The sequence below is a fragment of the Lithobates pipiens genome, unplaced genomic scaffold, assembly GCF_037356315.1.
Source record: "Lithobates pipiens isolate NorthernLeopardFrog02 unplaced genomic scaffold, aLitPip1_a1.2 Scaffold_1, whole genome shotgun sequence".
NCBI lineage: Eukaryota > Metazoa > Chordata > Amphibia > Anura > Ranidae > Lithobates > Lithobates pipiens.
Window position 1 is genome coordinate 88,140,879 of NW_027507685.1, and position 12,253 is coordinate 88,153,131.

Here is a 12,253-nt window from a genome sequence, read left to right on the forward strand (position 1 = left end):
CTGTTTTTAACAGGTACCATTTCAAACTTGCAGAGACGGCGCCACTCGGAAGTTAGCCCCCCCTCCTCCTTCCTCCGCTGCCAGGCCAATTAGGAAGAGCAGCGCAGTAGGAAACCGGCTATGTATATCTGTACTAGAGAGGAGAGTACTGAGTGAGTATAAGAGATCATTCTAATAAATAGCTTTTCTAGTAAGGCTCTCCGCTCTTTGATGTCTTTCTATCAGTCATCTGTCTCAAATGTCCTTCAGATGAGACTAGACTAATCAATAAACCAATTTCCATTGCTGAGATCACCACATGATTGCAATCCTTATCAAGTGGAGAACATGGGGTGGGGGTGGATTTGGTCATAGTTTATATAGCACGGTAATGATGGGCATTGGCTTCCATTAGAGATGGGGTCTCTGGGGATTACCGCAAACTAGCAACTATTACCGCTAAACTGACTTTGGAGGTTAATAAAGGGCTGTGTAATGAATAAGAGCCTCGCAGACACACATAAACCTCACAACAAAGGATCTTTTTTTTTAATGAAATTCCATTACATTGCCTTTCTGCAGAAAGAATGAAGGCGCAAAATAAAAAAATGTCTGCGTGTGCCTTAAGGGCTTGTTCACACCAGGTGCGGTAGATGCGTGCAAAATCGTGCGTGACAAAAAATTTGGTCCTGGATAGAGATGGCCTTGCGGTTCGCCCGGTGATCGGTTTGCGGCGAATTTTGGTCGTTCGTGATTCGCCAAACCAGCAGACTTCTGGCGCTGTTCGCGTGGCGGACATATGCGTTTACATTGTGAAGAACTTTGGCCCATGACACATCCATCATGGGGTATAGGACAGCCAATTGAGAAATTTCAGCACATGGACAATTGGACATACCCCCTACCTTATAAATAGACCTGATCTGGCGGCCATTTTACATTCTGTCTTGTCAGTGCTGCCCGATTCTGCAGCTGTCTTTTGTCAGTGTAGGGAAAGGACACTGTGTGGAGCAGGGACAGCCAGTTTAATCACTAGCAATTACTATTAGGTCCACAAAAATCCTTTTAAGGACTGGTATAGGTGTACAGTATATAGGGTTGTAATATACTTAGAATATACTTTCTTTCAAATATACAAAGTATATTATGGTGCACTGCTGACTGATGTGCTGCTGAGTGCTGCCCGATTCTGTAGCTGTCTTTTGTCAGTGTAGGGAAAGGACGCTGTGTGGAGCAGGGACAGTCAGTTTAATCACTAGCTATTACTATTAGGTCCACAAAGGTCCTTTTAAGGACTGGTATAGGTGTACAGTATATAGGGTTGTACACATATAATATACTTTCTTTCAAATATAGAAAGTATATTATGGTGCACTGCTGACTGCTATGCTGCTGAGTGCTGACCGATTCTGCAGCTGTCTTTTATCAGTGTAGGGACTGAGGGACCGTTTGGTGTTTTGGAGCAGGGACAGTCTGCAAATCACTAGCTACTAGGTCCACAAAGGTCCTTTTAAGGACTGGTATAGGTGTACAGTATATAGGGTTGTACACGTATAATATACTTTCTTTCAAATATAGAAAGCATATTATAGTGCACTGCACTGCTGTGCTGCTGACCAATTCTTCAACTGTCGTTTCTCAGTGTAGGGAGGGACAGTTTGGTGTTTGGATCAGGGACAGTCTGCAATTCACTAGCTACTAGCTAGCTACTATTAGGTCCACAAAGGTCCTTTTAAGGACTGGTATAGGTGTACTATTTGGTGTGCAGTATATAGGGGTGTAATACATGTATAAAATACTTGCAAATATAGAAAGCATAGTATAGTGCATTTCCACTGTGCAGCATTGTGACTGCTGAGCGGTTCTGCAGCGATACTACAAAGAGTGAAAAACGCAATTTAAAAAAAAAGTATTATAACTGGTGTGATAGACCAGTGGCCCCCCAAAAGGACCGATTGAAGCGGGGTGTTATATACCTTCTTCCACATACATACTGAACTTCTCTAGAGACTTTTGTCACAGGGTCATTTAAAAAATGACAGGCAGAGGAAGAGGCAGGACTTCCGCAGGGGTGGTAGGGGTAGGGCAGGAGCATCAAGCTTGAGTCACAGTGGGAAATTGCAGAAGGTGCGTTCGATCATGTCAAAGGACGCACCAGACTTGGTTGAGTGGCTCACTCAACCTTACTCTTCTCCACCCTCCTCATCCTCTCGATCTGCACCCTCTTCTTCACTCTCTGCTGTGTGTGATGACGTGTGATGACGTGTCTAGTGATGTCACGTGGGTGCCCACCAGAGAGGAAGAGGAGGGGAGTTCAGAGGGAGATATGGACCAGCAAATAGGGAGGAGAAGCAGGTGGAACTTACATTGCACAGGAGGGAAAACCAGACTGCTAATGTATCAGGAGCGAGGCATCAACCATGTACGGTCACGTCTGGCGCTCCCAGGACGCAGGCACATGGCTCCGCAGTGTGGGCTTTTTTTAACATGTCCTCTGTTGACAATAGTGTTGCCATCTGCAATCTTTGCAGTCAACGCATAAGTCGCGGTATAGCCATGGGCGTCCGCAGCAGGGGTCAAGGGGGGTCAAGTGCCCCCCCCCTGGAATCCCCAAGGTGTTGCAGCCGCCACCATGCTGCATTTTTTTTACTGAGTCCGCCGGCGGCTGCATCCTCCGCTCTCTCCTCTGGATCACAGAGCGGGCTGCCTCTGTGTTCGGCGGCAGCTCTGTAACATGGCCCCCCCAGACCTGCTTGTGTGATAGTAGAGAGAATCAACGTTCCGCCTATCACACGAGTCGGTCGGGGGGGGGGGGCGGCCATGTTACAGAACGGCCGCCGTACACAGCCAGCCAGCGCTTTTATCCATAGGAGGAAATGCTGCAGGTAAAGCCTGCCCTGTGTGCCACAGTGCCTGGATAGGAGGATTGGGGGGGGCTGCAGGGGGCCCCCCTGCCAATTCTCCTATCCAACTTATTTTACTGTCCCCAGTTCACCTTGTGCTCCCTGCTCCCCCCCCCCAGTGCTCTCCTCCACCACACTCTCCTGCCTCCCCCCAGTGCTCTCCTCCACCACCACACTCTCCTGCCCCCCCAGTGCTCTCTCCTCCACCACCACACTCTCCTGCCCCCCCCCCCAGTGCTCTCCTCCACCACCACACTCTCCTGCCCCCCCCAGTGCCCTCCTCCACCACCACACTCTCCTGCCCCCCAGTGCTCTCCTCCACCACCACACTCTCCTGCCCCCCTCCAGTGCTCTCCTCCACCATCACACTCTCCTGCCCCCCCCAGTGCTCTTCTCCACCACCACACTCTCCTGCCCCCCCCAGTGCCCTCCTCCACCACTGCACTCTCCTGCCCCCTCCCCGTGCTCTCCTCCACCATCGCACTCTCCTGCCCCCCCCCAGTGCTCTCCTCCACCACCACACTCTCCTGCCCCCCCCCCAGTGCTCATCTCCACCACCACACTCTCCTGCCCCCCCAGTGCTCTCCTCAACCACACTCTCCTGCCCCCCCCCAGTGCTCATCTCCACCACCACACTCTCCTGCCCCCCCCAGTGCTCTCCTCCACCACCACACTCTCCTGCCCTCCCCTCAGTGCTCTCCTCTACCACCACACTCTCCTGCCCCCCCGTGCTCTCCTCCACCACCACACTCTCCTGCCCCCCCAGTGCTCTCCTCCACCACCACACTCTCCTGCCCCCCCCCCGTGCTCTCCTCCACCACCACACTCTCCTGCCCGCCCAGTGCCCTCCTCCACCACTGCACCCTCCTGCCCCCCCGCCCCCCCGTGCTCTCCTCCACCACCACACTCTCCTGCCCCCCCAGTGCTCTCCTCCACCACCACACTCTCCTGCCCTCCCCTCAGTGCTCTCCTCCACCACCACACTCTCCTGCCCCCCCCAGTGCTCTCCTCCACCACCACACTCTCCTGCCTTCCCCTCAGTGCTCTCCTCTACCACCACACTCTCCTGCCCCCCGTGCTCTCCTCCACCACCACACTCTCCTGCCCCCCCCAGTGCTCTCCTCCACCACCACACTCTCCTGCCCCCCCCCCCCGTGCTCTCCTCCACCACCACACTCTCCTGCCCGCCCAGTGCCCTCCTCCACCACCGCACCCTCCTGCCCCCCCCGTGCTCTCCTCCACCACCACACTCTCCTGCCCCCCCCCCCCCCAGTGCTCTCCTCCACCACCACACTCTCCTGCCCTCCCCTCAGTGCTCTCCTCCACCAGCACACTCTCCTGCCCTCCCCTCAGTGCTCTCCTCCACCACCACACTCTCCTGCCCTCCCCTCAGTGCTCTCCTCCACCACCACACTCTTCTGACACCCCCCAGTGCTCTCCTCCACCACCACACTCGCCTGCCCTCCCCCCCCAGTACTCTCCTCCACCACCACCCTCTCCTGCCCCCCCTAGTGCTCTCCTCCACCACCACACTCTCCTGCCCCCCCCAGTGCTCTGTTCCACCATCACACTCTCCTCCCCTCCACAGTGCTCTCCACTCCCCCCAGTGCTCTCCCCCTTGCCCCCCCGTGCTCTCCTCCACCACACTCTCTTGCCCCCCCACACTTTTCTCCTCCCCTGTTCTTGCTGCCCCCCCTGCTCTCCCCATCCTTCTCTAGCCACCATCCTAGTGCTCTCCCCTCCTGCCCCCCCCCAGTGCTCCCCGCCCTGTTCCCCCTAGTGCTCTCCACTCTGCCCAGTGCTCCCCCCATCCCCCCCCCCCACAGTGCTCTCCTCTCCCCCCAGTCATCGCCCCTCCGTGCTCTCCCCCTGTTCTCCTCCCCAGTGCTCTCCCCCCTGTTCTTTCCCCTCCATTGCTCTCCACTCCCTCCAGTGCTCTCCCCCCCTCCAGTGCTCTCCCCCCTGTTCCCCCCCCAGTGCCCTCCACTTCCCCCACTGCTCTCCCCCCCCAGTGCTCTCCTCTACCCTCCAGTGCTCTCCCCCTGTTCTCCCCCCCCCCCAGTGCTCTCCACCCAGTGCTCTCCACTCCCCCCAGTGCTCTCCCCCCTGTTCTTCAGCTCTCCCCATCACTCTCCAGCCCCCACCCCAGTGCTCTCCAGCCCCCCATTCTCCCCACTCCTGTTCTTTCTGCCCCCCTGGTGTTCTCCAGCCCCCCCAGTGCTCTCTACCCTTCGTACTCTCCCCCCTGTTCTTTTTGGCTCCCCCCAGCACTCTCCAATCCCCACCCCTGTACTCTCCACTCCCCCTGCATTTTGCCCCCACCCATGTGCTCTCCAACCCTACCAGTGCTCTCCACCCCACATAGTGCTCTCCAGTCCCCCGTGCTTTCCACCCCTGTTCTTTCTGGCCCCCACTGGTGCTCTCAAGCTCCCCCCCATTGCTGTCCACTCCCCCCTGCTCTTTGTATCCCCCCAGTCCTCTCCAGCCCCCGTGCTCTCCACCCCTGTTTTTCTGCCCCCCAGTGCTCTTCACCACCTTACACTCTTAGCCCCCCCAGTGCTCTCAGCCTACCGTGCTCTCTACCCTGTTCTTATTGGCCCCCCCAGTGCTCTCAAGTTCCCCCCCCCCGCGCTCTCCGCTCCCCATCCCTGTGATCTCCACTCCCCCTCGCTCTTTGCCCCCACCCATGTGTTGTCCAACCCCGCCAGTACTCTTTGCTCCCCCTTCTCTACAACTCCCACCCAGTGCTCTCCACTTCCCCAAAACCAGAGGACAGGCTGACTGGGGCTGGAAAATGAGGACAGCTGAAGGTCCAGGTGGCCAGGGACCACGCCATCTCACAGCAGACAGATCCTCTAGAAGGAGCACCGTCCCCATCCAAAACGAGAACAGACCCTGCCTGCTGCTGGCCATCATGGATATCCTGCTGGCATGCAAGGTACCGTACCAAGCATCAACAACACACCTTCCCACAGACAGGGACTGCAGACTGGGACATGGGGCACAGGAGGGGCTGCAATGATGGACACAGTGAGGCTGCATTCACGGCACAGTAAAGGTGCATTTGATGGACACAGTGAGGCTGCATTTGATGGACACAGTAAAGCTGCATTTGATGGACACAGTGAGGCTGCATTTGATGGACACAGTAAGGCTGCATTTGATGGACACAGTGAGGCTGCATTTGATGGGCACAGTGAGGCTGCATTTGATGGGCACAGTGAGGCTGCATTTGATGGACACAGTGAGGCTGCATTTGATGGACACAGTGAGGCTGCATTTGATGGACACAGTGAGGCTGCATTTGATGGGCACAGTGAGGCTGCATTTGATGGGCACTGGTGAGGCTGCATTTGATGGGCACTGGTGAGGCTGCATTGAGCTCTTGCATCAAGTTTGCAGTCTCTGACCATCTCCTGTAGAGAGTCTGGAGAGGAGTCAAGAGTGGGAGCACCGCCAGGATGGGGGTCATGGGAGAAGTCAGACTTGTGTGGACTGTGGACAGGAGACTATAGGATAAAACCAAAGCCACCAAGCTGGAGCCGACTGACTGAGCCCTGCACAGTGCACCTGAGAGGAGGTCAGTGAAAGCACCGCCTGGCCAGTCGGTGGGGGGTGGTCACTGATGTAAGGGGGGGGGTGAATACGATAATGTAAGGGGCACTGATATAAGGGGTGTCCTCCTTATATTAGTAACCCACCCCCCTTACCTTTGAGTATTCTTTCTGCAGAAGGTGGTCCCCCCCCATGTTCTGAGTTCTTGGGGTCCCCCTTGGTGATTGATCACTTACCACTATTAACTGGTAAAATGTATGGTTTTCCCTTTCATGAACAAGAAAATAATGACGTTATGCTGTTGGGCTGGTATAATAATGCTGTGAGGCTGGTATGAAATTATTTCCAGGGCTGGTTTTTGAAAGCATGGGCGTCCGCAAGGTTACTCAGGTGGCTGCGTACCATGCCCATATAGCCTAGAGAATGTACATCTTTTTACATTGCAATACATCTGTTGTTGCCATATTTTTATCTTTATGAAAACAGCCTATACAGTGACAGTATGAGATCAAAATATGGCCACAACAGATGTATTGCAATGTAAAAAGATGTACATTCTCTAGGCTATATGGGCATGGTACGCAGCTACCAGAGTAACTTCCAATACAAAGTGAAGATGAATTATCTGTTATATAACACATATGTGTTACCAGTGGAAATATTTTCATGAGATTGCCGAAAAGGGGCGGAGCATGAGCGGCCTTAAAATGATGCCCCCCCCCTTGGAAAAAGTTCTGCGGACGCCCATGGGTATAGCCCAACACTCACCTAGGGATGACCGCCTTAAAAAGGCACATGAGCTGCCATCACCGAGCCCAGTGGGAGCAACGGAAACCACAAAGCCACACTCCAGGCTCTCACCATCCAGCCTCGTCTTCTACTTCTCCTTCTGCTCTCTCCTCACAATTGTCCTCCACTCCACTTTCCATCATGCTGTCCTCATGTTTTTCTGGAAAAAGGCAGGCTTCCGTGGGCCAAATGTTCGAGCGTAAAAAAATGATGACGCCGGATAACCCTCTTGCCCAACAGTTGACGTCTGGCTTGTCAGAACTGATAGCCCACCAACTACTGCCATATAAACTGGTGGACTCGGAGGCCTTTCGAAAATGTATGGCCATTGGAACACCACAATGGAAGGTCCCACAGAAGGGCATCCCAGAGCTATATGGCCATGTTCAGCGGCAAGGGAATGTATCTCTGGCACACAGTGTCGGTGCCAAGATATACCTGACCACAGACACGTGGTCTAGCAAACACGGGCAGGGAAGGTATATAACTTTTACTGCCCACTGGGTGAACCATCTGACGGCCGTCAAGCATGTAACCCATGGCACCTGTGTAGATTTGGTTTTACCACCACGGATTGCATGCAGGCCTTGCTCTTCTTCTCCTCCTCCTACTCCATCCTCCTCCCTCTCCTCTTCAGCTGACTCCTCCTTTTCCACTCCTAGTGTCTCTTATGCTGCGCCGCCCAAGATCCCCAGCACCTATTCGACATGCCAGGTGAGACATTGCCATGCTGTGCTGCGTCTGTTGTGCCTGGAAGCCAAGAGCCACACTAGCCCTGCACTCCTTTTAACTTTGCGTTCACAGGCAGATCAGTGGCTAACACCGCTCAATTTGACAGTTGGTAAAGTGGTGTGTGACAATGGTGCCAATCTGCTTAGCGCACTAAAACACAGCAAAATTACACACGTGCCATGCATGGCACACGTCTTAAACTTGGTTGTGCAGCGATTTGTTGTCAAATACTCTGGGATCCAGGACATCTTGCGGCAGGCAAGGAAAATCTCTGCCCATTTTAGAAGATCTTACACAGCCATGGCTCGCCTTGCTGACATTCAGCGGCGACACAATCTGCCGGTCAGACGTCTTATTTGTGATTGCCCGATGCAATGGAACTCAACCTTCTATATGCTTGATAGGCTGCTCCAGCAGAAACGTGCAGTTAATGACTACCTGTACGAACTCTGCGGCAGAACAGGTTCTGGGAGCTTGGTTTTTTTTCACCGCGCCAGTGGCTGCTCAGACTTCTGCGGCCATTTGATGAGATCACCAAACTGGTCTGTCGCAGCCATGGCGCCATCAGTGACATCGTACCTTACGCCTTCTTAATGGAGCGAGCATTGCGTTGTGTCATTGATCAAGCCGTGGAGGAGCAGGAGCAGGAAGATGAGGAAGTTGCAATGCTGGATGATTTCCCGGGGGGGCTACTCTATCTGAGACAAGTCAACAACAGGAGTCTGAAGAGGAGTCAGAGGAGGATAGTGCCAGGGCAGATGAGGAGGAGCAAGAAGAGCATGCTTTAAACCTTTCTGGGATCCCTGTTGTTGTGTGTGGATGGGGAGAGGAGAACGAGGAGGACGACATTATCCTGGATGATGAGCAGGAGCCAGGCCACCACACCGCTTCCAGTTTAGTGCAAATGGGGGTCTTCATGCTCCAGTGTTTTAACAGGGACCCCCCTATTAAAAAGCATAAAGGTCAAGGACCAGTACTGGGTGGCAACGTACTTAGACCCCCCGATACAAACCCAAAATGGCAGAAATGTTACCACCATCACAGAGGGCTGTCAGAATGGAGTAAATAGTGAAAAAGGGCCTTCGCGCTACTAATCAAAAAGTATATAAACAGGGTAAAAATACCTCTTCAATATATGATTATAAAGATAGAATGTAAAAAAAATTATTTATAACAGTCAAAAAAAGTGCACATGCAAAATAAGGTGCAAAAAATGCAGCTGAACCTGATAGTGTACACAAACTACCCGACAAAATACAGTGAATAAATGGTCCTGCGCAAATCTACTAAAAGAGTCCTTTAAAAGTGCTAAGTGCTAATACAAAATGGAAATGTGATGTATCTAAAAAATATATATATATATAAAACAGAAATTTAAAAGTCCATATAATGTGGTAAACAGGCACAAATGATGAAAAGATGGTGGATGAAAGCAGTAATAAACTCCCAGAAATAGGCTCTCAGAACTCTCACCTCACAATATAAGAAACAGGCACATCGGAAATAAAACTGGCCAACTCCACTCCTTGTCTCCAGCCACCAGGGGGGTCCTCCACTGCAGTAAGCTAAAAAGCGATGTTCTCCACACCGGGCCACAAGGGGGCTATATCATACATGTATAACGACACTGCAGTAGCCAGGAAGAACTTCACAGAGGTGTGCGGCTCAGGTAAATAATAAAAAACAAGGAGAGAGAGGGAAGGCTCCGATAGTGTAGTATTAGGTTAAAATATAACGTTTTAATAGAAGAAATAAGTATCAGACTCTCACATTATGCAAAGAGAAAAACAGCACAAGAAGTAAAATGGAGATGCGGCGTCTTCCGCCAGTCCTACTTCACTTCCGGTATGACGTACGGCCACTCCATACGCGTTGCGTCAACATGTGACTTCTTCAGGGGATCGCCAGTCCTACTTCACTTCGGGTATGACGTACGGCCACTCCCTACGCGTTGCGTCAACACGTGACTTCTTCAGGGGAGAGAGGTCACGTGTTGACGCAACTGGTAGGGAGTGGCCGTACGTCATACCGGAAGTGAAGTAGGACTGACGGAAGACGCCGCATATCCATTTTACTTCTTGTGCTGTTTTTCTCTGTGTTTTCTATCGACAGGTCTCATCCGGATCCATATACATATACACATTGCATATTGTGTATTTCCTTTGATCATCAGCTCCATCTAGTGGCCTTAATATGTATTTCTTTTGATCGACAGCTCCACCTAGCGGTCACAATGTGTATTTCCTATGATCGACCGCTCCACCTAGTGGTCATAATGTGTGTTTCCTATGATCGACAGCTCCAACTAGTGGCCATAATGTGTATTTCCTATGATCTACATCTCCATCTAGTGGTCATAATGTGTATTTCCTATGATCGAAAGCTCCATCTAGTGGTCATAATGTGTATTTCCTATGATCAACAGCTCCACCTCGTGTCCCTAATGTGTATTTCCTTTGATCGTCAGCTCTACCTAGTGGCCATAATGTGTATTTCCTCTGGTCGACAGCTCCATCTAGTGGCCATAATGTGTGTTTCCTATGATCGACAGCTCCACCTATAACCCTAATGTGTATTTCCTTTGATCATCAGCTCCACCTAGAGGCCACAATGTATATTTCCTATGATCGACAGCGCCACCTAATGGCCATAATGTGTATTTCCTATGATCGACAGCTCCACCTAGTGGTCATAATGTGTATTTCCTATGATCGACAGCTCCAACTAGTGGCCATAATGTGTATTTCCTATGATCGACAGCTCCACCTAGTGGCCATAATGTGTAGTTCCTATGATCGACAGCTCCATCTATTGGTCATAATATGTAGGTCCTATGATCGACAGCTCCATCCAGTGGTCATAATGTGTATTTCCTATGATCGACAGCTCCCCCTAGTGGCCATAATGTGTATTTCCTATGATCGACAGCTCCAACTAGTGGCCACAATGTGTAGTTCTTATGATCGACAGCTCCATCTAGTGGTCATAATGTGTAGGTCCTATGATCGACAGCTCCATCTAGTGGTCATAATGTGTATTTCCTATGATCGACAGCTCCATCTAGTGGTCATAATGTGTATTTCCTACGATCGACAGCTCCACCTAGTGTCCCTAATGTGTATTTCCTTTGATTGTCAGCTCTACCTAGGGGCCATAATGTGTATTTCCTCTGATCGACAGCTCCATCTAGTGCCCATAATGTGTATTTCCTATGATCGTCGGCTCCATCTAATGGCCATAACGTAGCATTTTTTATCTAGATTTGATAAACATTTACACAAATATGGGATGATGTCAGAAATTGCGCAGATCGTCTTTGCGCAGTACGGGTCCCCGGCTGTCAGAAAATAAAATTTATGTGGAAAATAATAATTAGATGTCAAAAAGGCACTTATTTTTTTTTTTTTATTCATTTTAATTATAAGAAGAAAAACAAACAAACAAACAAACAAACATAAAAAAAGGTTTATAAACAAAATAATAGAAAAAAGCTACAAATGGATACAAAGTACATTTTGTCATTTCCGATCAGTCACAGAAATGTCCTGTAGGGTGCTGTACCGGAGTGCGGCCGGCAGGGGTCACTGTCCCGCCTTGTTCCCGGCAGGCGCCGGGGGTTGTGTTGCGGGCAGTGAAGACGGATCAATAGTAGAAGGAATCGTACCGACTGTCCGTGTACCCCCCTCCCCCTCCGCCCCGCTGGTGACTCCTCCCCGGCACTCAGCCCAGTCCGTGTACCGGACACTCCGATCACCGGAGCTCCATCACTGAGCCTTCGCCCGACACCCGAGATCTGCATCCGCCTGTCCACACCCTTCACCGGATCCCGGGACACCGAGAGAGGATGGACCCCGGGGAGAGCAACGGGTAATGTGTGTGTGATAGGAGGGGGAGGGGCACACCTGTCCTCCCTGTATACCCCACACACCCCTACCCCCACACCTGTCATATAATTGTACACCTGTACTCCCCACCCCTGTTTTATCACTGTACACCTCTACCCCACACCCCTGTCATATCACTGTACACCCCACACCTGTCATATCACTGTACACCCCACACCTGTCATATCACTGTACACCCCACACACCTGTCATATCACTGTACACCCCACACACCTGTCATATCACTGTACACCCCACACACCTGTCATATCACTGTACACCCCACACACCTGTCATATCACTGTACACCCCACACACCTGCAATATCACTGTACACCCCACACACCTGTCATAGCACTGTACACCCCACACCTGACTGGTCACCTTGCACCTGTACACCCTACAACTGAC

At 51.6% G+C, this 12,253-nt stretch overlaps 1 protein-coding gene across 2 annotated transcripts in view; it reads left to right on the plus strand.

Annotated features, from left to right (window-relative positions):
- The first annotated feature begins 11,564 nt into the window (after positions 1 to 11,564).
- LOC143943337 (putative E3 ubiquitin-protein ligase MID2) overlaps positions 11,565 to 12,253 on the plus strand; it is a 534,268-nt gene continuing 533,579 nt past the window's right edge. Inside the window, exon 1 of one of the 2 annotated variants that reach the window (XM_077465137.1) lies at positions 11,565 to 11,825. The gene's annotated coding sequence lies outside the window, so the exon portion shown is untranslated. The remainder of the gene's footprint in view (positions 11,826 to 12,253) is intronic. The other variant, XM_077465083.1, reaches the window with a different exon arrangement.